The sequence below is a fragment of the Gossypium hirsutum genome, chromosome D04 (genome assembly GCF_007990345.1).
Source record: "Gossypium hirsutum isolate 1008001.06 chromosome D04, Gossypium_hirsutum_v2.1, whole genome shotgun sequence".
Classification (NCBI taxonomy): Eukaryota; Viridiplantae; Streptophyta; class Magnoliopsida; order Malvales; family Malvaceae; genus Gossypium; species Gossypium hirsutum.
Genome location: NC_053440.1, coordinates 22,736,176 through 22,760,158, shown reverse-complemented (window position 1 = coordinate 22,760,158; position 23,983 = coordinate 22,736,176). Strand labels below are relative to the sequence as shown.

The following is a 23,983-nucleotide window of genomic DNA, read 5'->3' as shown; positions in this document are numbered from 1 at the left end:
CTTGCCTTTCCTATATCTAGCTTCCTGAAAACAGACATAGGCATTAGATTTATACTTGCACCTAAGTTGTATAATGATTTGCCTACATAATGATTTCCAATAGAACAAGGTATAGTAGAACTTCCTGGGTCCTTCAGTTTTGGTGGCAATTTATTTCTCAGCATTGTTGTACACCCTTCAATGAGAGCGATAGTTTTGAACTCCCTTAACATTCTCTTATTTGATAAGATATCTTTCATGAATTTCACATCGTTGGGCATTTGTTCCTATGCTTCCACCAATGGTATACTGATATGTAATTGCTTTAAGACATCCAAGAATTCCTTGAATTGAAAATCTTACTGTGCAATGGGTGTGTACCACTTTTGAGTGTAATGGCTTTGCACTATTCCTTCCCTTGAGACCGTGAAGTTTCAATATCACTCGGCGATGCTCCTTGCGCTCTTGAGCTTAATAATTTGGCATTTTGTCCCACTTGATTTTCTAAAGCTCTTAAAAATACAACTTGACTTTGAATGATAGCATCGTTCTTGGCTATGTGTTCCTTCAATAGAGCTTCCATAGATGTAGAACTCAAAGTTTAATTTTGTTGAGCATTTTGTAGTGGTATAGGTTGATTATATCCAAGTGGTGCACTCGAAACATTCTGTCGAATAGCATTACTGGAATTTCCCACCCCTTGATTACTCCAACAGAAATTGGGATGTTGCTTCCACCCCGGGTTATATGTGTTGGAATATGGGTTGTTGTTGTTGCGATTAAAATTTCTCATATAATAAACTGCGGCTGGGTTCGGTGGGCATTCATCAAAAACATGATCTTCTTCGTAATAAACACAAGCTAACTCAGCTACCTTCATTTCTTGCACTGCAGCTAGTCTTTTCAATGTTTTATTAATATTAATTAAAGATGATACCTGAGCTGTTAGGGACATAATCGCATCAAGTTCCATTGCTCCAGCAATTCTTCTACCAGTCCCTACTCTTGTAGTGGGGTATTGATAATCGTTGTTTGCTATCCTCTCCAGAATTTCATATGCCTCATTATATGATTTATTAAGCAAAGCCCCATTGGCAGATGCATCAACCACCATCCTTGTATGCGCATTCAATCTATTGTAAAATATTTCTATTTGCGTCCAATGTTGAAAACCATGCATTGGGGATTTTCTAATTAACTCCTTGAATCGTTCCCATGCTTCATATAATGTTTCATCCTCAAAAATTGCCAAAAAGACGTAATATCGTTCCTTAATTAGGCATTCATGTTTGGAGGATTATATCTTATCAAAAACCTCTGACAAAGTTCATTCCAAGATGCCACCGTACCTGATGGTAATGCATTTAACCATGCTCTGGCACGATCTTGCAATTAATAAGAGAATAACTTCAATCTCAGGGCATGTTCAAGAACACCCTACTATCTGAATGAATCGTAGACTTCCAAAAAGAGTCTTAAGTGCAAACGTGGATCTTCAGTAGGCAATCCATTAAACTACCATATGGTTTGTAACATTTGAAACATCATCGGCTTTAACTCGAAATGTTGAGCATGAATATGCGGCCTAATAATTCCTGGATTTAGATCATTCCAGATCAGCAGTACATGTTCTCTGATGGGTCTGTTTATATCATCTATTATTTGAGGAATATCAGCATTCCTTCCATTCTAATGTAGTGGCTCTTCTCTAACTTGATCATTTGTAATTCTTTCCATTTCTCGCAAGTCTTTTCTCATTCTTCTCAAGGTTCTCTCAATATCTAGATCAAAAGAATACTCTTTAATTGCAGAAATACCTCTACTTATGCACCAAAAAAATCATGAAAAACAAAAATCAAAACAACTAATTAAGAGAAACTAACAAAATTAAAGAGGTAATAACACACCAAATTTTCACCAATATTGTCGATCCTTGGTAATGGCGTCAAAAATTGATGCATGTGAATGTGTAATGCGAATGTGCAAGTTTACACATTGAATCAAGTAATAAAGTGATGAGTGAGTATAGTCTTCACAAGGATCGAAATTGTTTAAAACAATGGTTATGCTATTATTATGAAATTGACTAATTAAACTATGCAAAAGAAACATATGACAAATTGATGAAGAGAATTAATAAATGGATTAATAAAATCAATTATGAATGAAAAATGCTAGGGCAATTGAATTGTTGTGTCAATTCTCAAAGAATAAGTGGTGGGGATTTGTACTGTTGAATGATAAAGGTTGGAACGTAGGTTTTATTTCTATATCCTAATAATGCCATAGCAAAATCTTGACCATTCTACTGCTCAAGGATTCACTACTGCAGTCTACTTCTTTCGAGAGCCAAACTTTAAGCTATCATTCTGAGTTTTTATATGTCTATAGAACTCAAGAACTATAACCATATTATTCTTCCTTTCCCTATACAGATTGCAACTTCTACATCTAGAGTGCTACGAATATTTTTTCTAATACTCGCCTGTATCAATCGATGTAATCCAATTTATTTAATCTTTTTAGAATTAAATCAAACCTAACAACATACCATAAAATCATCTCTATCTAGAGCTTGCACGCATGCATTTAAAATAATCACAAATTGAATGAAACAGTAATCTACTCAAAATCAGACCATGGGCATTAATTATAGTAAAAATTCACCCAAATAATTCCAACCCAATAGGATTTAGCTCATGGATTGGACATTCAAATTCAAAATAAAACCATTCAACATCATCATTTAGGTTTATGAATCACAAATTTCAAATCAGAAAATAAAGGCAGAGTTGCAGGAAGCTCTCGCTACTCCAACTTTAACTTTAATACCGAGATTTGGTGTAAAACCCAGGGTAGATTTCTCTTCCCCTCCCTTGCGTCTGTGATTTTTGCTCTATAAGCTGCTACCATCTCCTCTCTTTTCTCTGAATTTTTCCATGAGAATTTTATGTAGAGAAAACTACTCTCTTATTCCTCTCTCCCCCAAATCCACGTTCCTTATTTTCATTTCTCTTTCCTCCTTTATAGGGTAGGTCCCTCCTTCTCAAAACACACCTTTTGTTTTCTCTTTTTGAGGGTGGTTTATCTGGTACAAGTACAGCTGGCTGAAAGTAACGTGGACTGAGTGTTGCGTCGTCTTCCTGAAATTGTCATGGCATTCTTGTTGGTAATCTAACCAACATTTTGCCATGGAAATATTTCACCTCCTTCATTTTCTTTCTCCTTTCTCTCATATCTTTTTCATCCTGCACCTGCTGCCGTCAATAACCAACACCTTTCTTCCCAGTAACAAATAATAACAAATATAGCACAATCCGATCTTTGTTATGCAGTGTTCTAAAAATATCATAAAAGTGCAAACATATTTACTTAATTACAAAAAATAATTTAATCTAGAGGCTTGAAATATAACTCTTTTCAAGAGTTATCAAAAAGCTACTAACACAGAAGAATGATAAAAACCAGGGTACCCACCAAGGCCTATGCCATTAGAGCTCGTGAGGAAGCTTCTGCTCAAGATGTTATCGCTGGTACTTTATCTCTTTTTTATATTAATAAATATGCATTAATTAAACCTGAGTCAACTAATTATACTATTAAAGTGACCAATCCATTGGGTCAATGTGTCTTAATTAACAAGATTTATAAAATGTGTCCATTGAAAGTTTAGGGTTATGATTTTCCCACTAATTTGATGATACTGTCATTTTATGAATTTGATACCATTATTGGTATGGACTGGTTGACTGAGCATGATGCGGAAGTGAATTGTAGACAGAAACATATTACACTAAAATCTCCGAACGGTGAATCTATATGTGTTGAAGCTAGTGGAACAGATAGTACAACTAATATAATATCAACATTATCAACCCAAATGTTTATCAGAAAAGGTTGCGAACCGTATATTGCTTACATCCTTGATATTTGAGTGTCAGAATCTAAAATTGATCAAGTAACAATAATTAAAGAATTTGTTAATGTATTCTTGAAAGAATTAGCAGGGTTGCCACCAGACAGAGAAGTTAAATTTACAATTGAAGTTGCAGCTGGAACAACTTCGATTTTGATTGCCCCGTATAGAATGGCTTGTACTGAGTTGAAAGCGATGAAAGCACAGTTATAAGAGTTGCTAGATCATGGTTTTATTTGATCGAGCATGTCATCTTGGTGTGCACCATGTTATTTGTTAAAAAGAAAAATGGGTTGATGAGATTGTGTATAGATTATCAAAAGTTGAACAAGGTTACCATAAAGAATAAATATCAATTGCCTCGTATTGATGATTTGTTCGATCAACTGAAAGTAGCTACGATATTTTCTAAAATTGATCTTTGGTTTGGTTATTATCAGTTGCGAGTTAAAGAACCTGATGTGCCAAAAATTGTGTTCAAAACTCGTTATGGTCATTATGAGTTTCTTATGATGTCGTTTGGTCTGATCAATGCCTTTATCGTGTTTATGGATTTGATGAATCAGATATTTCAACCATATTTAGACATATTTGTTGTATTTATTGATGATATTTTGATATACTCAAAGAATGAGTCTAATCGTGCTCAACATTTTGAGAACCGTGCTATAGACTTTGCGCGAGAAACAATTATACGAGAAGTTCAGTAAATGTGAGTTCTAGCTCTGAAATGGTGTCCGAGTAGATCCTAATAATATACTTGTGATTCTAATTTGGAAAGCTCTGAAGAATGTTTCTGAGGCACGTAGATTTCTAGGTTTAGTAGGGTATTATCGATGCTTCGTTAAGAATTTCTTAATAATAGCATCACCGATGACAACTATTATAGAAAAAATGTCAAAGCTATTGCAAAAAGATGTCACTTTTTTTTGTCTAAAAATTTCAGCAGAGTTTCGAGCAGTTGAAAACCATGTTAATTGAAGCTCCAGTTCTAACTCAGCCTGAATCCAGGAAAGAATCTATTGTTTATAATGATGCCTCACTTAGCAGTCTAGGATGCATTCTGATGCAGGACATAAAAGTTATAGGTTATGCCTCACAACAATTAAAATCTCACAAGAAAAACAATCCAATGCATGATTTGGAGTTAACAGTAGTTGTTTTCGCTCTGAGAATCCAACAGCATTACTTGTATAGTGAAAAATGTCATATTTTTACTGATTATTGATAACATGTTAATTTTCATGAATTTTTGTGTTTAATATGGTTAATTTTTTAACTGATCTCTACTGAATTAGTGCTTTTATGTTTTAATCTTGTCAGGGATGCAATTGGGATGCTATGAGTCAAAAATGAGCAGAAAATGACAAAATTAAAGCATAGTCAATAAAGTGAGGTCGAATAAAAAAATGTGAAAAAGCCAATGACTCATCAGATTCTTTTGACTTTGTAAAAGCCAAAATTAGAAAAAAAAATCTTTTTTTTTATGTTGAAGTGGTTAAAGCCAAAATTAGTAAATACCATGTATATAAATAAGGCTTTAATGTACTTAGGAAAGACACATTACATTTTACATTTGATTTCCATTTGGAATTAAATAGAATTATTTTTTTTTCTTCCAAAGTTGGTATGTAATTAGCATACTATTGTTTCATTTTCATTTCTTTGTCCTTTACCAAAATTTGTCCAATTGCCTTTCAAATCACCTTTCAAAACCTAAGAAGCATGATTAAATCCATGTTTCACTAAGTTTCATCTTAGCTTTTGGTCGATGTTCTTTCTAGTCGAGAATCATGAGATACGTATCCATACCAAAAATCCTTCCAATCGGTATTTACATTTTCCCTAAGTATCGGGATTGAAAACTCATCCCTTAAAGTTAACTCGATTTCAAGTCAAAAAGTGCACATTGGGTTGCTGTCGTGTTTGTTGATAGTTGGAGAAACAAGTCGGTCGTGTTGTATTCAGATCTCTGAGAACAAATCAAGGAAGAAGTGATTGATTTTAAACGACCTACGCGGTTTTTAGCTGTTAATTCGAGTTGGGTTCTTCAGAGTGCAAGGCTACCGAAATCTTAATCCGGAAACACGTGTATGTCGGTTAAATAATTGGTAAGGGTTGGTTTGTAGGTCATACTGGGACCAGCTATGAGAGGAAGAATTGGTGGTTAGAACATTCTTAACTACTATAACCAGCTTATTGTTTGGAAGAGAAAATTATTTTTCAAGGATCGATTCAAAAATCCGGAATCCACCGTGTCTAGAGCTAAGACTTATTATCTTTGATTACAAAATTTGAATTTGATTTCTAATTTATTTAATTATTTATTTATGTTGTTTCAATTATTTAGTTTCTAAACATTTCAAAACTCCTTTGATTTTTTTTTTTGATTTTTTAGAAGGTCCGTTTAGAGTCATGGGCATGACTATAGCCACAACTATCGACCCGATAGAAATTTTGATCACAACTTAAACGCAAAAGTTGATTATAAAACCAATCCCTGTGGACTCGACCCTACTATCACTCTTTACTACTATTCAGAGTTATTTCGTAGGAATTATTTTTAGTTGTTTCGATGCCCATCAATCACAAAAGCCTAAAGTACTTGATAACTCAGAAATTCTTGAATTTAAGGTAATGTATATAGCTCAAGCTATTAAAATATTATGATTTGGTGATTGATTACCATCCGGGAAAACCTAACGTGGTAGCTGACACTTTAAGCCAAAAGTCTTTGTCCGTCTTGAGGGCTATGAATGCAATTTTGACTTTAAAATGTGATGGTTTTATTCTAGTTGAGTTAAGAGTTAAATTGGTACTCTCAACGATAATTCAAGAATTACAAAAAAAATGACTCAGATTCGTTACTGAAATAAAAACTAGTTGATAGTGGACAGACGATTGATTTTAGTATCAGTGTTGATGATTGCCTATATTTTTGTAATCATTTATGTATACCTGATGATTCAGAGTTGAAATAGGAAATTTTGAACAATGCTCACAACAACGTTTACTTAATTCATCTAGGAAGCAATAAAATGTATAATGATTTGAAGCAACTTTACTGGTGGCCATGAATGAAACGTGAGATATCAGAATTCGTATCTAGATGTTTGATATGTCAGCAGGTAAAGGCCAAACATCAAGTTTCGTCAGGCCTGCTACAACCTGTGATGATTCTTGAGTGGAAATAGGAGTGAGTTACGATGGATTTTATTTCAGGATTACCTTTGACTCCAAAAAAGAAATATTCAATCTGGGTAATTGTAGATAGATTAATGAAACCCGCACACTTTATACCTGTCATGACTAATTATTCACTTGAGAATTTAGCTAAACTATATGTCACAAAGATTGTTAGATTGCATGAAGTGTCGTTATCTATTATTTTCAATCATCATCCAAGGTTTACCTCCAAGTTTTGGGCTAAATTACACGAGGCTTTGGGTACCAGACTAGACTTTAGTACTACTTTCCATCTGTAGAAAGACGATCAGTCTGAATGAGTGATTGAGATTCCGGAAGATATTTTACGATGTTGTGTAATTGAATTTAAACGTAGTTGGGAGAAATATTTTTCGTTGGCTGAGCTTGCCTATAATAATAGCTATCAATCGAGTATAAAAATGGCATCGTATTAGGCTTTATATGGATGCAAATGCAGAAGCCCATTATATTGGTCAAAGCTGAATGAAAGAAAGTTAGCTGGGATTGATTTGGTTTAGGAAATAGAGGACAAAGTTAGGGTTATTTGAGATAATTTGAAAGTTGCCTCCGATCATCAAAAATAATAAACTGATTTGAAAAGAAAATATATCAAATTTAACATCGGTGAGAAAGTGTTTCTAAAAGTCTCGCCTAGGAGAAAAGTCTTACGTTTCAACAAAAGGGAAGCTCGGTCCAAGATTCATTGGGCCATATGTGATTTTGGAAAGATTTGGACCAATAGCTTATCGACTAGCTTTACCTCTAGAGCTCGAGAAGATTCATAATAAGGATAGTTCATGCCAAGATTGATACGACGCTGACTCCATACTGGATACAACAAATACAGTATGGCTAGCTTTTTTGAAATGGAATCGGTAGCCCCTTACTCTATTCCTTGCAGGAATAGTCGGGGCTCGGGACGGTGAGGCAAAAAAAAAGAGACTTTAAGCCACTTTGAACTCTTTTTTGGGTGAAACCCCAAAAAAAGTTTTTAAGGACGCTTTTGGGGCTTTTTGGTACCTTTTCTGATCTTTTTAAAAGAAAACTTTAGCCTTTTTTTAAAATTTTGTTTTTTGCCCTTTTAATTTTGTTTTAGTTTCAATTCAATCTTTGACCTATTATTTTACTTTATTTTATTTTATTTTCACACTTTTAAATTTGTTTTTCAATTCTAATTTAATTTTTATTAGTTTAATTTTAAATCTAATTAGTTCATATTTTCGACATATTTATTTTTTTAAATCTAGTATTATTTATTATTTAAGCTTAACATTGTTTTAAATTTATCATTAGTATTATTTTAATATTTAATATACTATTATTTAAATTATCATTAATATTATTTAAATTTATCATACATCATAATTTGAAATTTATCATGTACTATAATTTTAAACTTATCATATCATTATTTAGATCTATCGTATACTATTTTTATGTATATATTTTTATATAAGCTTAATATAATTGGTATGTATTTTTTAATAGTCTTATTTTATAATGTATTTATTTTTAAAATTTTCTTTTATATTTTTACATTTTAAAGAATTATATGATAGTATTCTCATACAATATTATTATTATATGTTTATAATCTATATATATATATATTATTCTATGAATATATTGTTATTTTATATTATTATAACTATGATTTTTTAGTTCCCCTTTAAATCCATTATGTTTTTTTAGCTACTTATATGTATATAATTTCATTCTTTAAAATACCTTCTTCTATATTTTGTATATTTCCACTTTTACATATTATTACATATATCATTATTTATATCGAGTTTTCACTTTATATGTATCACTTATTAGATTAATATATGTATATTATTTTGTATAGTGCTTATTTTGATTTTCCTCATATGCAACATTTATTTTAAATTTTGTTTAAATATTATTGTCTCACATAGTATTTATTTTTTAACTCAATTTTTTGTTATTTCAATTTCTTGCATATTAGTTCTTTTAAATTTTTGTACATATACTTTATTGATTTACAATTTCCATTTCCTTCATGCCATTTGTTTTTAGTTATTTCAAAACTTGTACATTTGGTTTGCATTTGCATTAATTGGCTCGTTTTTTATTAGCTTTTAAATGTTGATAGTGATATTGGCATAATTTACAATTGAGATTATTGTTGCTATGTTTGTTTGTATTTATTTATTGATTATTCATTGTTCATTAATGTATATTTTATTTTCGAATTATCCTTTTGCGTTATACGTTATCATTCAATTGCAATACGTTCGTTTAAAAGGTTATGTTTTATTAAAATATTGAAATCGTTTTTATCCATAAGTTTTTCAATATATTCGGTATCCAAGATTCTCGAGAAGATTGTGCCCTAACTTACTGGGCTTCAATTTTCTTCGTCGAATTTAAGTAATCGAGTATTTCTTCTTCAATTAAAGTGTAAAAATTTCAAACTGAAGCTTATCTCGGAAATTCGAAATGTTATGTCCTAACTCACTGGATATGACATTTTGTTATCTTGAGACGAGGTTTTTAATAAAAACAAATTCGTGTGTTGTCATCGGAACTTCAAAGAATTGTACCCTACCTTTAGATTTAAATTACGTTGATATCTTTAGGTTTTATTTTAAATTTTAAGTTTTTAATTAGATTTTTAGGTTTAAATCTCAAGTTTTAATTATATGTTTAGATTCTTTAGTTGATTTGACTTTATTATATTTTTAAATTAGATCTCATATCTTTTAGATTGGAGTCTAGATTAGGAATTTAAATAGGAAAATTTGAATATCAAATTGTGTAGAATTATGTTTGGATAGGTCTTGTAGGAGTTTTATAACCTTGTCTACATAACCATATTCCCAAACCCAAAATTGGTTACAAGATCAAGGGCGAAGTTAGAAAATTTATTTGGAGGCAGGGCAGAATTAAGTTGTATATTTTTATGATAGTAAAAATACAATTTCACCATTTTATTAACTTATATCTTTATAATTTTTAAAGGATTAAATAAAATTTTCATCACTTTTTGGTGCTAAAGTACAATTTTACCATTACTAATTTAAAGTTTTATAAATTATAAAGGGGATTAAAGAAGTTTTTTTTTCCATTTTAGGGGGTTGGGGCCGTTGCCAACCCCCTGGCTCTACCCTTGTTTAAGATCAAGCCATAATTTTAGGATTTATTCATTAAATCTATCTTAGGTTTAGTCTTGAAACTTTAGGTGATTAGTGGCTAATCGACCTAGCTCAATATGTGGCAATAAGGATAAAATCAAATTTTTAAATAGATGAGGTAGATGTAGATTAATTTATCTACATGAGGATTCATCTTCAATACTTTTGATAAAGAAAATCTGACATAATGAAATATACTAATAAAAAAATTCCTACAAAATATTAGAGATTGAGGTATACTATAATATAATGAAATAGAAGGATATTCTTTTAGCTCATTTGAACTGTGTCTCTTTTAAAGTTCCTTAAGCTTACATTTTTCAGCAAAAAAGAATTTCGGAACAAGTTTTTTAATATTCGATGAGTATGTTTGGTAATGATGTTTTTTGAGTGTCCAAACTGATATTTATTGTTGAGTTTGCTATTTGATAAGTGCAATTTGCAGAGAATATAAGTTATGTTGTTAAGGATGATTTGAGAAAACATATTAATAGAATATTAACCAATAAGAATTCTTAGGAAATTCACTCTTTTATAATAAGTTTTTTTTTACAATAGATATTTAACTTTTCGCTATTATCTTTTTTTTGGAGATAAATAAGATTACGTTTTAAGAAATCTGTGCTTATAAGGATAATAACAAACTTAACTCATGTTTACAATAATTGTTGTCCAAAGCAAACGTTATTTGAGAATAGTTACACTCAAAACAACTATGTTCAAGACATGGCTCCAATTTAGAATAATTTTCATCTAGCATAGCAATCAATTACGAACAACTCCTACTGAGAACAATTAATGTTTGGAACAACTCTTATTTAGAATAAATGTGTTTCAAGACTAATTATATTCAGAATAGTCATTGTTCAAAACAACCTCTATTTATAACAATTGTGTTTTTTTTAAGAAGCCATTATTCAAAATAAGCTTTTTTTTTAAAAAAACATCACCATGGAACAATTCTGTAACGAACCGTTTTCAATGAAATCGGAACAATGGTTTTGGGACCACAAATTCAAGGTCGTAAAATTTATTTTAATATTATTTTAATATCTGTAGCATCTTAGAATTATGATATAAAAATTTCGTTAAGAAATTTTAACGTTTGTATGCTCAAATTGAGAAAAAGAACTAAATCATGTAAAGTGTGAAAGTTGGGTTCTATTAGAAAAAGGTGTTGCATAGCTATAGAAATTTAAAGTGGAGGTCCTTATTTAGTAATTAGACCACTATTTTAGATAGTGGATGTGCATGGCATGGTATTTTTGAAATTTTTAAAGTTCGGTAACGGTAATTAGGTAATTAGTCAATTAAAGATAAAATTAAAAAAAAAATACTCATCTTCCTCACACATATACCAACTAAAAGTTTCAACATAGAGGAGCCATGGAAGCTTGAAAATTTTTCTTCAGAAAAGTCATTGCATGTAAGTGATTTTGGTGTTCATTTTTGTTGATTTTTATGTTTTTGGAATTATTTTTGCTTAACCTAGCTAAGTAGGGATTAATTTGCAAAATGGTTGAAAGTCTAGGGTTTTGCCATGAGAGAATTCTTGTTTTTTTTTGAAGTTTAATGGAAGAATATGAGTCCTTGTTGTTAATTAAACAACTTTTGTTAAGGAATTTTTAATGAAATTGCCAATTAGGGGTTAAATTGAGAAAGGTGAAAATTTTGTGTTAAATGTGTGAAATTGTGAAATGTATGGGCTAATATGGATGTATATGGAATTTGGCTAGGCTTGGTTAGGGACGAAATTGCATAAAATTCATTTTATGAGCCTAGGGACTAAATTGTAAAAAAGTTAAAAGTATAGAGGCAAAATGATAAATTTTCAATAACATGATTTTTGGATTAAATTGAATGGATTGAGAGTTAAATTAGTTAAATTTGATTATTTAGATGAATAAAAGCCATGTTCAGAATTAGAACGAGGCAAAGATAAAGTAGTGGATTGATCGGTCGATTTTTTTCGTACTAATTCGAGGTAAGTTTGTATGTTAATAAACATTAAATTATACATGTTTTAAATGCTTTATTATTATAGTCGTAATGATATGACTCTATGAAAATACTCGATGAAGATTCAACGACTTATGGATTGGATCTCGGTTGAACCTTAGGAATAGATAGGATACAATGACATGTCATTAGGGGTTACCGTATTTTGGGTGCTGGTCTCGTATGTCCTACCGGTGGTTGAGTTTTCGGCATGTGTTGCGGTTACTTTACAGCTTGTGTCAGTAGCACCGTGTAGCTACGTCTTGACTGACAGCTTGTGTGAACAAACCAAGTGATGGCTCAAGAGTGAGCATCTATATGAGATATGAGATAGAGGTGGTTGCGACCACATATTGGCACTTAGTGTGCGAGATACCCGAGTATCCGATAGTTTCCAAATGGTTCAATGGGCATAGTGATGATTTGAGCTTACATGAGTTTGATTCGATCTAGTACAGGTATTTATGTGAAATATGAGAAGTGATTTATATTTGATATATAAATACATGGCTAACATGATTGTGATTGTGTGATAGGCTTTAGGCCAAATTAAGTTGCACCTATGCTTTTATTTGTGTTTACCTAAATTGTGGATGATTTGGTAAGTTGTATTTATTATTCATATGAACTTACTAAGCTTAATTGCTTACTCCGTTTTAATTTTCGTGTTTTATAGTGATTTGGAAGCTCGCTCGATTTGGAAGTTGTGGAAGATCGCGTCACACTATCAAACTCTTATTTTGGTATTTTGGACTTTACATTTTGGGTTAAATGGCATGTATAGGTATTTTTGGCTAATGTGGCCTATATGTTTTGTTGTGTATTTAGCCAATTGATTTGGCTTGAAAATGGTATATGTGTTGATATGTAAAAAGGTGTAAATGGCCTTATGATATGTGATGTATAGTTGCTATATGAATGCCTTGCTTGTGAGATTGTGTGTTGGCACTAAATGGTTGTGTTTTAGATATGTATGCATGCTAAGTTTTAGGCACAATGTCTCATATATTGATTGACCATTTAGGTAGACTTTGGAAGTATATTTGGTATGTTTAAAAGTGGTCATATGAATGTGCTTATGGATATCATGTTGTATGTGTGGATAGTACATGATATAATCTTGATATTGGTTGGTTTTGAGTGTTTATTTATGCCATGGTTATGTGCAAATTGATGTTTATATGTTGGTACCAATGTGGGTAAGAAATATGGCTTGGAAAATAGCCTATTTTTGTCCACACGGGCGAGTGTCTCAGCTAGGTGACACGGTCGTGTGTCTCCTGATACTACTATAGAAATCAAGTCAGTAGCTTCACACAGCATAGCACATATGCGTGTGGCTTGGCCATGTGGCACAAGTCAGTATACCCTCCAGTTTTCACACGACCTAGCACACGGTCTGGTATACGGGCGTGTGAGGCCATTTCGAATGGTACACGGCCTGGCACACAGGCATGTAGTTGGCCGTGTGACCCAAGTCAGTGAGTTACACGGGGTCAGACACGGGCTGGGACACGGCTGTGTTTCCCCATTTTGAATGCCTACACAGCCTGAGATACGAACATGTCTCTTGGCCGTGTGAGACACATGGCCTAGCCACACAGGCATGTGTCCCCTGCACTTTGAAAATTTTGAATTTTTTTCTAAAAATTTCTTGAGTACTCAGTTTAGTCCTGAACCACTTTTAATGTCTATTTGGAGCCTCGAGCCCTCGTATTAGGGACTGCATGAATGTATTTGAATGATTTTTTTATTTGAATGATAATTGATTATGAAATGTATGATTGTTTAAGTTGTAAGTCTAATAATGCTCCGTAACCTTGTTTCAAGGTCAGATTTAGTCGATTCTTGGACTAACATAGCGTATGTAAGTCTAGCTATAGATGTAATTTATTAACCTGTAATAGTGTGACAACTCCTGACAGTTTAAAATCATGTTTTTCATATAGCAATGGATTCTAATCGAACAGACTCTGATGATGTTGAAAGTAACATGTCGGCCTCAGTTCACGGAGCAGTTTCGTCTGGGTCTAGACCCATCTCTAAGGGTCATGGAGGAAAGGCTAAGGAAGTCTTCTTCCAGATGATGAATGAGTGGTTCATTGAGTTTGTCCGAACGAAGCCGGCTGCTCAGCAACCCCCACCCCCACTTTTTCCCCAGTCAATCCCCCTACCTCCTCAAGTCTTAGAGCCGGTACACAAGAGAAAATCGCCAGTAGATAAAATTTAAAAATATGAGGCTGAAGAGTTTAGAGCTACAGTTGATGATGACCCTGAGAGAGCCAAGTTTTGGCTAGAGAATACAATCTGAGTTTTCGATAAGTTATCTTGTACACCATCAAAATGTGTTAAATGTGTTGTGTCTCTTTTGAAAGATGTCGCATATTAGTGCTGGAGCACGTTAATATCCGTAGTACTGAGAGAACAGGTCACGTGCAAATTCTTTCAAACAGATTTTAAAATATATATATAAGTCAACGGTTTCTTGATCAAAAGTGTAAGGAATTTCTAGAGTTAAAACAGGGTCGTATGACCATATCTGAATATGAAAGAGAATTTGTGATACTGAGTAAGTATGCCCGTGAGTGCATTCCAATCGAGATGGTTATGTGTAAACGATTTGAAGACGGGTATAATGAAGACATTAAGCTCTTAGTCAGAATTCTTGAACTGAAAGAATTTGTGGTTTTAGTTGATAGAACTCACAAAGCCGAGGAGTTTAGCAAAGAAAAGAGAAGAGTCAATTCTGAGGCTAGAGATTCGAGAAAGAGGACAATAGGCAAATCATACCATTCATCATCAAAGAAATCGAAGGATTTTCATAACTGTTCGACTGCTTCAGTAGGGTATTCCAATAGAGATTGTGGTAAACAACACGCAGGTTCAAAAGCGTAAGCCACTTCAGTAGCAAGCGTTGGTAGTGTTAAGGCCAACAAACCTGAGTGTCAACGGTGTGGTAGACGACATTTTGGAGAATGTTGGATGAATGACAGAGCCTGTTTTAAATGTGGCTCGCAGAAGCATTTTATACGTGATTGTCTTGAGTTACCCGAGAAAGACAAACTTCCGACCGCTTGACCGATCAATATAGTTGCAAGAGAGAGACCCCCCCGAAATACTAGAGATATGAGTGGTAGTCAAGGTGTAATGAAGGATTCTACTATGAGATTTGAGGCATGAGCGCCAGCTAGAGCTTACGCTATTCGCGCTCGCGAAGATGCATCGGCGCCAGATATTATCAACGGTACTTTTTCTCTTTATAACACTGATGTAACTGCTTTGATTGATCTCAAATCAACCCATTCATATGTATGTTCAAATTTAGTGTCTAGTAAGAGTTTACCTGTTGAGTCCACTGAATTTGTAGTTAAGGTATTGAACCAGTTAATGTATCGAACCCCTTAGGTCAATATGTCCTAATTGATAAAGTATGCAAGAATTATCCTTTGATGACTCAGGATTACAGTTTTCTAGCCGACTTGATGCTTTTACCGTTTGATGAATTTGATGTGATTTTGGGTATGGATTAGCTGACTCTGTATGATGCGGTTGTAAACTGTACACGAAAGATTATTATGTTAAAATATCAAAATGGTGAGACTCTTCATATTGAATTCGATGATTCGAGTGGTTTACCTATTGTAATATCGACTATGCTAGCTCAGAAATATGTGAGAAAGTGTTGCAATGCTTACCTTGTGTACGTACTTGATACAAAGGTGTCTAAATTGAAGATTTAATTAGTGCGAGTAGTTTGGGAATATCTAGATGTGTTTCTAAAAGAGTTACCCAGATTGCCACCGATCAGAGAGGTCAAGTTTTCTATTGAGTTAGTACCGAGAACATCACCGATATCGATAGCTCCGTACAGAATAACTCCAACAGAGTTGAAAGAATTGAAAGCTCAGTTGCAAGAGTTAATGATAGAGGTTTTGCATGACCGAGTTTCTCACCCTAAGGTGCATCAGTTTTATTTGTAAAGAAGAAAGATGGATCAATGGGACTGTGTATCGATTATCGATAGCTTAACAAGGTTACGATTAATAATAAGTATCCTTTATGGAGAATTGATTATTTATTTGATCAGTTGAAAGGAGCAACAGTTTTTTCAAAGATTGATTTGCGATCTGGTTATTATCAGTTGCGGGTTAAAGATTCGGATGTGTCAAAAATTGCGTTCAGAACCAGGTACGGGCATTTTGAATTTCTTGTTATGCCGTTTGGGTTAACTAACGCTCTTGCAGTTTTTATGGATTTGATGAATAAAATTTTCAGACCTTATTTAGACAGATTCGTTGTTGTATTCATTGATGATATTCTGATCTATTCCCGAGATGAGTCTGAACATGCTGAGCATTTGAGGATTGTGTTAAAAACGTTGAGAGATAAACAACTATTAGCTGAATTCAGCAAATGTGAGTTTTGGCTCCGAGAAGTTGGATTTTTGGGGCACATTGTTTCAGCAGAAGGCATTAGAGTTGATCTGAGCAAGATTTTAGCAGTTGTTCATTGGAAACCACCAAGAAACATTTCTGAGGTCAGAAGTTTCTTGGGGTTAGCGGGCTATTATCAAAGATTTGTTAAAGGGTTTTCAATGATAGCTACACTGATGACTCGGTTATTGTAGAAAGATGTAAAGTTTGAGTGGTCTGAGAAATGTCAACAGAGTTTTAATTAGTTGAAAGAACTGTTAACCGAAGCACCAGTTTTAGTTCAGCCTAAGTCGGGTAAAGAATTTTTTATTTTCAGTGATGCGTTATTGAACGGTTTGGGATGTGTTCTAATGCAAGAAGGAAAAGTAATAGCATATGCTTCTAGACAATTAAAGACGCACTTGAAGAATTATCCAACACACGACTTGGAATTAGCCGCTATTGTGTTTGCATTAAAAATTTGGTGACACCACTTGTTTGGTGAGAAGTGCCATATATTTACCGATTAAGAGCTTAAAGTATTTGATGTCACTGAAAGATTTAAACTTGAGACAGTGAAGATGGCTCGAATTGTTGAAAGACTATGAGTTAGTAATTGATTATCACCCTGGGAAAGCAAATATGGTCGCAGATGATTTGAGCAGAAAATCTTTGTTTGCTTTGAGAGCGATGAATACGCGATTGACCTCGTCTGATGATGGTTCAATCTTAGCTGAGTTAAAAGTTAAACCGATGTTTTTACAACAAATTTGCGAGGTTCAGAAATGATACGAGTCACAAAGGCCCAACCCAAGCTTAAGAACCTGATGGGCTCAAATTACCACAAGGCCCAATAACGAGGTCAAAGGCAAGACAAATGTGTTCAAAACTAAATGGAACCATTCAATAATTTGTTAGCAAGGCCTTAGATGCGTACACGAAAAAAAAAAAGAAAATCAAGATTCACTTTCTTGTTTTCAAGAAAATCAAGAAACCGAATCTTGGCCTAATTTTGCTGTTTGGAGCGATTTCAACAATCAAGAAAATCAAGATTTCAAATCTTGGAAATCTTGGTCCAAGAAACCGAATCTTGCATCTAACACGCATTGGATCTCCGTTACGAGCATCAACGAACCAATTTCGGTAGGAGATGGACTACAAGCCCAAGTTCTTTAAGGCAAGGCCCAATAAGAGGTTCCATGCCCAACCAAGAAATTCAAACCATACTTAGTTGAAAATCAGGCCAAATTATTAAAGTGGCCCAATTTGTAAAATTTTAATTGTTTAAATACCTAGTTTAATTTTTAGACTTTGGGATTATTATATATGTAAAATTCTGCCCAAGCAGCCCATTCAATGCCTTGGCCGAATTTTCCCTCTCAATTTATTAATTAGGGTTTTATTTTTAGTTTTCCTAATGAGATTAGGAAAATAGTTAGAAGGCCTATTAATAGGCATGGCCAGCCACATTGTCAAACACGTTACAATTACATAAAAAAATTCAGATTTGTTTTGAGTGAAAATTCTCTTTGAGTTCTCCAAGAATTTTCTCTTGAGTTTTCTTTAGAAGTAGTTTTAACAATCTTTTTGATTGTGGGAACCATCTTCAGCCTTCTTCTTGACATTGATCTTCAGTGGAGGGGAGATTAGAGCCGTTTAAAGGGAGTTGTGGAATATTTCGGGATTTCAAGGCTTCTTAGGACTTTATCTTTATTTTCTTGCTGTTCAATATATTTTTAGTTTCTGTTTTGTGCCGATTTCATATCCTAACTTCTTAAGTTTTCTTGTTGTGTTTCCAGCCTTCTTCAACGTTAAAGAAACTGATCAGCACCCTTCTTGGTAGCAAGAATCGAGCATCAATTCATATTTTCCATTGATCTTGCCGATTATTCCTCCTAATTCTGATTAAATTCGGCTTGTTGGGATTTGGAGTTTGATCTGCTGTTTTGGGAAAATTAACTTGTTGATTCGTGTTGGGAAAATTTGCAACGTTCTTGAGTATCAATAATTTTTTTAATTCATAATTCTTTATTTCTCTTGTCGTCCCAAACCCTAGGACTCTATTTAATCTAATTGTCCTTTGTGATCTGATTTTAATTTATTTTTGGTGCTAATAGGTTCGGCTATTTGGGGTTTCTCTCTACACTCAAATTCGGGTTCTTGGCTTCCAAGAATTGTCATCTCTTAGGGCGTTTTAATTATTGCTACCCATTGATTGATTTGGGGATTTTGTGTTCAGATCTAATCGGATTTAACTTTAATTCTCTGTTTCGTTTCAGATCTAACCGTCTAGAGTTTCGTAGGAGTTTCCTGTGACTTGACAACTTGATCTTGGTCCGCGTGCAACCCTCTATCATTTGGTATCAGATTTTGGGCGTTTTGGGTGTTTTTGGTTGATTTCTAAATTGATTTTTTTTAAACAACAAACAGCAGTTTTACCCAGAAAATTTTTTGGGAAAAAATTCATTCGAGTGGGTAAATGTTTTTCGATTGATTTGAAATTTTACATGCATATTTGTGGCACTGTGATTGAATATTAAAAAATATTTTCCACAAAAAAACCAGTCGAAAAAGTCAAAAAAATTGAAAAAGACGAAATCTAATAAAAATTAAAAAAATATTCAGCGGGTTGAGTTTAGTGCCTAAACTATCCAGATAAAAAATTTAAGGACATTCCAGTTTAAATTTCGTGATTTTTGGAGATCGGGAACACCTCAAACGAAGTTGTCAAGTTACTCCGCAGTTTTTTGAGTTTTTGGATTTCAGTAATTTTTATTGATTCTTAGCTGTAGGTTTTCATTTGTTTTGCTTTTATTCTCCCTTTACACTATCTAACACCTTTTTTTTCTTATGTTAGTAGGATTTTAAGGTGTGCACAATTCTTCCTCTGTGTGACACAAATCAATTGGTGTCTCGTCAGTTTTTGGTATCTTAGCGCAATTAGGATTCTTTGGTAGTTTCAGTTCATATACTTTCTAATTGGTTGATATAGACTCCACTAAAGAATTCACAAGACTGAATTCTACCTCATTGAGAATTTGATTTTCCTTTTTGAGTGATTAACGGTGAGGTTTGCTAATTTTCCTTTTTGAGTGTTGAGTGTTTGTTTTGCAGGTTTTTGAAAATGTCTAGGATTAGTAAAGGTGATAATGATCATAATGATGTCTATGACACATTTACAAAATTCCAACAACAGTTAGACGAACAGGCTGCCTTACTTTGCACTTTGAGTGCTACTATCAATGAGGTACGATTGAATCAAGAGCCTCAGTATCGAGATCCAATTAAAGAAGATGTGGATAACCAGCCTCCTGCTCATAGGCACACTCCTCGACGTGTCCCTAGAACTGATTATGGTTTTCATGATCGTGGCCAACCCTCTTTGGCAAAACCGAAGTTCACAATTCCTCAATTTCGTGGTAAGAATGATCCAGAAGCTTATTGTGAATGGGAATCTAAGATTGAACTTATGTTTCGCTATTATAAATGTCTGGATGATGAAAAGGTAGCTTTAGCAATGCTGGAATTTTTAGATTATGCATTAAGTTGGTGGACTCAGGAATTATGAAGGTGATATTACGACATGGGATGAGTTGAAACAAATTATGCGTAAAAGATATATTCCACCTTACTACTATAGAGAGATTAAAACAAAGCTTAGAACACTTGTTCAAGGTAGTACGACGGTGGATGAATATTTTAAGGAGATGGAGATGCTCATTCAGAGAGCTAATGTGGAGGAGGAGGATGAAACAACTATGGTTCGATTTATTGATGGTTTGAATAGGCCAATAGCTTATACATTGCAGCTACAAACTTAGATTGATTTAGAAGAAGCAGTTCATAAAGCCATTGAGATCGAGCAACAATTAAAGGAACAAAGGCTTGGTTCCTTCTCTACTTCACAATATTACAGAGGTAACACTTCCAATTCTGATTTTAAAAGTTCAAAATCACCTTTTGTTACTAATAAGTCTTCTTTGAGTAATGGAAGTAAGCAATCAGATTGGAAAAAAGAGGCTCCTGTTAAAGCACAAACACCTTCTAAGCAGCCCAATTTAGGTGATTCGAATGTGAAGAGGACTCGTGAGATTAAATTTTTTAAGTGCAAAGGGCGTGGTCATTATAGTAAGGAATGCCCTAACACAAGATTACTTCTTTTGAAAGATAATAGTGAGTACACTTCCGACTCTGATAAAACAGATCCAGATATGCCAGAACTCATGGATGACAGTGATAATGGAGAAGAGTTGGTTGAACCACCAAAAGAAGGGGACTTTGCTGATTTTCAATGCCTTGTAGTTCACCGAACCCTTAACATCCAGATGAAAGATGATGTTGATAACCAAAGGACCAATATTTTCCATTCGCGGTGTTTTATAAAAGGTAACTTATGTTCACTTATTATTGATAGTGGGAGTTGCTCGAATGTAGTAAGCAGTTATTTGGTGGATTCTTTAAAGTTACCTTGTATCAAACATCCTAATCCATATCACCTTCAGTGGCTTAATGAATGCTCCGAAGTTAAAGTTACAAAATAGTCCTTGGTCACTTTTAAGCTCGGAAATTATGAGGATGAGGTATGGTGTAATGTGGTCCCAATGCATGCGGCACATTTGCTTCTTGGACTGCCTTGGCAATTTGATCGCGATGTTACACACCAAGGTAAGCTTAATCGATACTCCATTATATTTAAAGGCTGAAAATTCACCTTTGCTCCTTTAAATCCCACTGATGTATATAAAGATCAATTAAAGATGATGAAATTTTGTGAGGGGGTAAGGGAGAAAGGACAAATACAAAAGACAGAGAGAAAAGAGGTTAGTAGTGAAAAAAGTCAAAATCAAAAAAGCCCAAAGGTGAGTGAATGCACAAGTGGTAAAATGAGAGAAAAAAATTTGATGGCAACAAAAAAAGATGTGCGGAGAACCCTACTAAATAAACAGCCTTGTATCCTTGTGAGGTTTAGGCAAAATTATCTATCTTTATCTGACATTAACAAAAATTTGCCTAGTGTTTTTAGTGTCTTTTGCAGGCTTATGAGGATGTTTTTAGTGAGGCCCATAAAGGTTTACCACCATTACGTGGGATAGAGTATCAAATTGACTTAGTACCCGAAGCTTCAATAGCAAATCGACCAGCCTATAGAAGCAATCCCGAGGAGACAAAGGAATTACAAAGGCAAGTTGATGAGTTACCAGACAAAGGGTACATTCGTGATAGCCTAAGCCCTTGTGCCGTTCCTGTCTTATTGGTACCGAAGAAAGATGGTACATATAGAATGTGTGTTGATTGCCGCCCAATCAACAAAATAACGGTAAAGTATAGACATCCAATTCCTAGACTTGATGATATGCTTGATGAATTACATGGTTCAATTATATTCACTAAAATTGATTTAAAAAGCGGATATCATCAAATTTGAATGAGGGAAGGGGATGAATGGAAAACAGCATTTAAAACAAAATTTGGATTGTATGAATGGTTAGTTATGCCTTTCGGCCTTACTAATGCACCGAGTACATTTATGAGATTAATGAATCACGTTTTAAGGTTTCACTTGGGTAAATTTGTATTAGTTTACTTTGATGATATTTTAATTTACTCCAAGACATTAGATGATCATGTTTTCCATGTTAGAACCGTTTTAGATATTCTGCGAGCTGAAAAGTTGTTTGCCAACCTTGATAAATGCACATTCTGTTGTGATAAGCTAATATTCTTAGGTTTCATAGTTAGTGCTCAAGGTATTCATGTCGATGAGGACAAAGTCAAGGCAATCAAGGAGTGGCCAACTCCTAAATCGGTAACTAAGGTGAGATCTTTCCATGGTTTAGCTAGTTTTTATAGATGATTTGTGAAAGATTTCTCTACTATTGCTGCCCCATTAACAGAGGTTATAAAGAAAAGGCTTTTCAAACCCTAAAAGCTAAGTTATGTTCTACTCTTCTTAAATTACATGATTTTACTAATACTTTTGAACTTGAGTGTGATGCTTCAGGAATTGGCATTGGCGCTGTTTTAATGCAAGATAAGCAACCAATTGCTCATTTTAGTGAAAAATTGAATGGTGCACAATTAAACTACTCAACTTATGACAAAGAACTATTGACATTGGTTCGTGCACTTCAAGTATGGCAACATTATTTGCTGCCTAATGAGTTTTTCATACATACAGATCATGAATCCCTTAAGTGGTTAAAGGGACAAGGTAAGTTGAGTAAACGGCTTGCCCGATGGGTAGAATTCATTGAAACATTCCCCTATGTGATAAAATATAAAACAGGTAAAGATACTGTAGTTGCAGATGCTTTGTCTAGACGATATGCTTTAATAACTACATTGAATGCTAAAGTATTAGGGTTTGAACATATTAAGGAGTTATATGATGATGATGCTGATTTCAGCCATATCTATAGAAATTGTGGACATATTACTTTTGACAAGTTTTATCTTGTAGATCACTTTCTTTTTCGTATAAACAGGTTGTGTATACCAAAGTGTTCCATGAGAGACTTATTGATTCATGAGGCCCATAGTGGGGGTTTAATGGGACATTTTGGAGTGGCCAAAACACTAGACATCTTGCAAGAACACTTCCATTGGCCACATATGAAGAAGGATGTCGAAAAGGTATGTTCTAAGTGCATTACATGTAAACAAGCAAAATCTAAGGTAATGCCTCATGGCCTTTACACTCCTTTACCGATTCCTACTTCACCTTGGGTAGACTTATCCATGGATTTTATTCTAGGTTTGCCTCGAACTAAGAAAGGAAGAGACAGTATATTTGTTGTTGTTGACAGGTTTTCAAAGATGGCACATTTTATTCCTTGTCACAAAACAGATGATGCTACACATGTGGCAAACTTATTTTTTAAAGAGGTGGTAAGACTTCATGGCATCCCTAAAACAATTGTTTCTGACAGAGATGTCAAATTCCTTAGCCACTTTTGGAAGGTATTGTGGGATAAGCTTGGTACAAAATTACTTTATTCCATTACATGTCACCCCCAAACTGATGGCCAAACTGAAGTAGTTAATCGAATCTTAGGAACCTTGTTACGATCTGTTGTGGGAAAGAACATTAGAAATTGGGAAGAATGCCTACCATTTGTTGAATTTGCATATAATAGATCTATTCATTCTACAACTGGTTATTCTCCATTTGAACTTGTTTATGATTTTAACCCACTAACAGTACTTGATCTTGCGCCATTACCACTTGAACATATTGTTAATTTAGATGGCGAACAGAAAGCTGAGTCGGTGAAATCCTTACACGAGAAGGCTAGGCAACGAATAGCCAAAAG

At 33.9% G+C, this 23,983-nt stretch overlaps 1 non-coding gene across 1 annotated transcript; it reads left to right on the top strand.

The window, feature by feature from the left end:
- The first annotated feature begins 1,148 nt into the window (after window positions 1–1,148).
- Window positions 1,149–1,257, top strand: LOC121216611 (small nucleolar RNA R71). Its single transcript, XR_005912791.1, has one exon. It is a non-coding gene; the product is annotated as a small nucleolar RNA R71 (small nucleolar RNA).
- The last annotated feature ends 22,726 nt before the right edge of the window (window positions 1,258–23,983 follow it).